This window comes from Tupaia chinensis, unplaced genomic scaffold (assembly GCF_000334495.1).
Source record: "Tupaia chinensis unplaced genomic scaffold, TupChi_1.0 Scaffold145814_1, whole genome shotgun sequence".
In the NCBI taxonomy this organism is placed as follows: domain Eukaryota; kingdom Metazoa; phylum Chordata; class Mammalia; order Scandentia; family Tupaiidae; genus Tupaia; species Tupaia belangeri.
Window position 1 is genome coordinate 37,629 of NW_006205672.1, and position 5,102 is coordinate 42,730.

Below are 5,102 nucleotides of genomic sequence, written 5' to 3' on the forward strand. Positions count from 1 at the left end.
GGCTCCCAGAGGATACAGTATTCTTGGTTGAAACTGCTTTTCCCTTAACACTTTGGATATATTTTCCCATTCTTTCCTCACTCACATTGTTTCTGATTAGAGGTCCACTGTTAGCCTGATGAGATACCTTTGTAGGTAACTTGATGCTTCTCTTTCGCCAATATTAGTATCTTAACAAAGACAAGTGGTTTTGTTCAATCTGGCTATAATGTGTCTTGGAGAAGATCTTGGATTGACTCTATTTGGGGTCCTTTGTATTTCTTGGGTCTGGATCTTCGAATGCCTCTCTAGGTTTGGAAAGTTTTCTTCCAGGATTTCATGGTATAGATTATCAATGCCCTCAAGAGTATTCTTCACCCTTCTAGGATACCAATTATCCAGATGTTTGGACCTTTCATGTTATCTAATATTCTCATATATTATTCTCATTTTTTTTCTTTCCAAGTTTTATTCCAAAAAAACCAAAAGGGGTCTGTGTGGGGGCAATGAAGAGGTCCCTGATGGTTACCATCATCCTCACAATGCAGTACTCGGATGGACAGGAAGGACAGGGACCCAATTCAGCATGTGTGTCCTATTTCTCCACTGCACGCTAAAAAACGGGCAAATCCTGCCCGGTGTGGAAGAGTAGGATGGCTTTTACACCAAAATGGTGCCCCAAAGGAGTTAGAAAATCCCCGACTTTGTCTCCTATTTATCCTTTTCTTTCTGTTCTTTTTCTTTCTTCTTGCATTCAGCTTTGGCTTCTTCTTCCTCGTGGTTTTTGATCAACTGCTCCACCTCCTTTTGTTTGAGAACTCTGATGACCGTCTTTCCATTTTCTCTTGTCAGCGTGGCAATTTCCACTTTTTCAACAGACAGTTTACTCACATCCATGGTCTTATTTAGTACCTTGATAGCTAGTGCAAGTGCCGATTTCAAAGTCATTTCTCCTTCTTTGTAATCTTGTTTCAACATTGACACAGCTGCGGCGCTGTTATTTCCAATTCATGTGGCTTTCCAGCCCCCATAATTTCCACTAGGGTCACTCTGATAGAGCTGAAAGCCACAGTGCTTGTCCCAGTCAATGTACAGCAAAGAAACGCCGAAAGGACATTTTCCTCCGAACTGCGTGTAAGCCTGTTTGATATCACACAGCACTGTAACCAACTGCTCACAAGGGATGGGCTCCTGATACTGCAGTAGGTACCTTTGAGCAATGAGCCTCAGTTCGTTAGTCAGGACGTTGGCATCGGAGGTGATACCTGCCACACTACAAGCCATGTCCTCGTTGAGTTTATAAATCTTTTCAGAGAAAAAGACTTTATCAAGAAGCTTGTGGATGTTGCGTCTCTCAGCTGCAAGCAAAATCCCGTCGTTTGCTAGCGTAATGGCTATGTCGCTGGACTCCCATGTAGTTCACTGCGGTTCGAGTCCCGGACCCGGTGGCTTAAACTCACGCCGGGCACGTGTGCGTGCGTGCCCAAGATCCTGAGAGGAGAATGGAGGAGGAAGGGATTGCGACGTGGCCAGCCCCCCTGGGGGGTAATTTCCTGCTTTCTGTCTCTCTGTCTCTGTCTGTCTGGCGAGCGCACGTGCCCTATAGCAAAAACCTCTCAAAAAACAAACAAACAAATAAACAAACAAACGAGTGCCTGCGTGTCCAATGGCTTCCATGGCATATTTGACTTGGTATAAGCGACCTTCTGGAGAAAATATAGTGGTCCTGGAGTCATCTCTTGGAGACATGTCTGCTGAATTTTATATTATTGCAGAGGGGGAACACTGAAGAGACGTGAGCTACACGGAGCACTTTACTGCACGCTATTATTCTCATTTTTGAGGGGCAATCTTCTCAGTCTTCATGGTGGGTTTTTCTAGGCCAATGATTCTATCTCCTACATCTGAAATTTGATTTTCTGTGTGATCTAGTCTGCTTTTAATACTTTCAAGGGAGGTTTTGACTTTCTGTATTATACCTTTCACCTCTAACAGTCCCATCTGATTCTTTTTTATGGTGTATACTTCCTCTTTCAGATCTTGTAAGAACTTCACCTCCCAGAACTCATCATCTCCTTTCTCCTGCCTCTTCTGCAGTTCATTGTCTCTCTCCTCTTCCATTTCGGTTAACTTTGTCACTCTGAATAAATTCTAAAATTTTTATCTGATATTTCCACGAGTTCCAGTACTGTCTGAGATGTCTTTTCCCTTGGAGGAGAGGTGTTTTCTTATTTTCTCATATTTCCTGTGACGCTGTAGTGATTTCTGGTCATCTGATGGATTGTGCATTTCTTCCTAAATCTTAAAGTTCAATCTGAGCGTTCAGAGGTATTCAGGAAGAGGTGGCCCACTATCTCTATTCTGTTCCATTTTTCACTTTGTGTGTCCGATTCAGTGGGAATTGAGGAATATTCTGACTCTAATCATATTCAGATGTTTGGATACTGTTCACTTTGACCTGTCCAAGTGGAGGCTGAGCAGCCAAGGAATAAAGTTAAAGGAAAAAATAAAAGAATTAGAGAAGAGTAAAGAAGAAGGAAGGAAGAAAGAAAAAAGAAAGAATGAAAAAAGAAGAAAAAATATATTTTAATTTTTAAAAGTAAAAAATGAAAACTGAGCAGCACATGTTTCACAGCTCAAGTTCAGTATCCATCTCAGGATGGCCCTGGGTTTATGCCTTTCCTAAATGGGAGGGGGAAAGGCACAAATTAGAATGATAAAAGAGGGGCCTGAGAGCCCAGAGAATACTTTATATAGTGTGAGAAGAGGGTGGGGAAGGACAGAGGGTCAGAAAGAGGGGTAAAAATAATTCTAGGAACTAGAAATGGAAAATTTTTTATAATATGCATGATTAAGTCACTATGCAGTATATTCTGGATGGGAAATCACATTTTGTATGCTGTGATGATGCTGAGGGAAAGAATGTAAATTAAGTTACAAAAAAAAGTTACAGAAAAAAATATCTATTCAATGACTGCAGTAAGATATATAGCCCCAGCTAGGTGCTACTTTATAGGATGCCCAAAGTTAAACTTGTGTTCATGGAAATGTATATATCAGCTCTGTTTGCTATGAAAATATTTAGATTAATTAAGGTCTTTAGTAATTCAATAAAATGTGGGGGGAAAACAGTATAGAAAGCAAACATAGATACCAGAGACAGGGTGGGAGAAGAGTGGGAGATGGCAGAGGGGAAGAGATAGGGAATCAAGGATGGGGGGAAAAAAGCAAAACATACAGAAAACAAGAAATGGAAAATTATTTGCTGACAATAACATGTTTGTTGATTTGCTTGACTGAGACAATGTACAGTGTACTCTGGATGGAAAATCTCATTTTGTATGTTGTAATGATGTACAGTGAATGAATGCAAATAAATAAATTTTTAAAAAAACTTTTTAAAAAGAAAAGAGTAGAGAGTAGGGGGCGGTAGTCGGCGGTGGTGGGAGAAGGAGGAGGCGGCAAATCACTTATAAATGGCGCTGAAGCAGGATCCGAAGCCTGAATTTCAGGAGGGTGAAAGAGTGCTGTGCTTTCATGTGCCTCTTCTTTATGAAGCAAAGTGTGTGAAAGTTGCCATAAAGGATAAGCAAGTGAAACATTTTATACATTACAGTGGTTGGAATAAATTGGGGTGAATGAGTTCCAGAGAACAGAGTACTCAAATACGTGGACACCAATCTGCAGAAACAGCGAGAACTTCAAAAAGCCAACCAGGAGCAGTATGCAGAGGGCAAGATGAGAGGGGCTGCACCAGGAAAGAAGACATCTGGTCTGCAACAGAAAAATGTTGAAGTGAAAACAAAAAAGAACAAACAGAAAACACCTGGGAATGGAGATGGTGGCAGTACCAGTGAGACACCTCAGCCTCCTCGGAAGAAAAGAGCCAGGGTAGATCCTACTGTTGAAAATGAGGAAACATTCATGAACAGAGTTGAAGTTAAAGTGAAGATTCCCCAAGAACTAAAACCATGGCTTGTTGATGACTGGGACTTAATTACCCGGCAAAAACAGCTCTTTTATCTTCCTGCTAAGAAGAATGTGGATTCCATTCTGGAGGATTATGCAAATTATAAGAAATTTTGAGGAAACACCGATAATAAGGAGTATGCTGTGAATGAAGTTGTGGCAGGTATAAAAGAATACTTCAACGTCATGTTGGGCACTCAGCAGCTCTACAAGTTTGAGAGACCACAATATGCTGAGATCCTTGCAGATCACCCTGATGCGCCTATGTCCCAGGTGTATGGAACACATCATCTACTGAGATTATTTGTACGGATTGGTGCAATGTTGGCCTATACACCTCTTGATGAGAAGAGCCTTGCTTTATTACTGAATTATCTTCACGATTTCCTAAAGTACCTGGCAAAGAATTCTGCAACTTTGTTTAGTGCCAGCAATTATGAAGTGGCTCCCCCAGAGTACCATCGGAAAGCTGTGTGAGGGGCTCACTTGCTCACCTGTGTTTGGATCTCTGTAAACACATTTTTGTTCTTAGTCCTTCTCTTGTACAAACTATGTACTTTGAAGATGTTAGTGTACAACAGAATTGATGTTTGTTTCTGTTTGATTTTAAACAGAGAAAATAAAAGGGGCTCGGCTCCTTTTTCCTTTTCTTTCTTTTCATTTCAAAGTTGCTACCAGTGTATTCAATGACGGACAACAGAAACATGCGGTAGAGTGTTTAATTGCCTAGTTGGCAAAGCTGCTTTGAATGCTGGTGGTTCTATTCCTTTGACACTACGCACTTTTATAATATGTGTTAATGCTATATGACAAAATGCTCTGATTCCTAGTGCCAAAGGTTCTATTCAGTGTATATAACTGAACACACTTACCCATTTGTGCTCCTTTTTTTTTTTTTTGGTGCTTAAAGTAAAGAGCCCATCCTTTGTGAGTCATCCATGTTGTTCCTTAGGCTTTATTTTCGTTTCTGAAGTCGATCTTTTAGGAATTGTTTTTCAGATCTTCAATAAATTTTTTCTTTAAATTTAAAAAAAAAAAGAAAGAAAAGACATAGGGAGACACAGAGAGACAGAGAGAGACAGAAAGACAGAGAGAAGGATACAAAGGTAGCCCCACCCACTAGAAATGAATCTGGAGGGAGAAGTCTCAGCAAA

General features: G+C 40.6%; 2 pseudogenes; one reads left to right on the top strand and one right to left on the bottom strand.

The window, feature by feature from the left end:
• Positions 1–690: 690 nt before the first annotated feature.
• On the bottom strand, positions 691–1,728 carry LOC102479585 (proteasome subunit alpha type-4-like; annotated as a pseudogene).
• Positions 1,729–3,425: 1,697 nt separating this feature from the next.
• Positions 3,426–4,574, top strand: LOC102480009 (mortality factor 4-like protein 1 pseudogene; annotated as a pseudogene).
• The last annotated feature ends 528 nt before the right edge of the window (positions 4,575–5,102 follow it).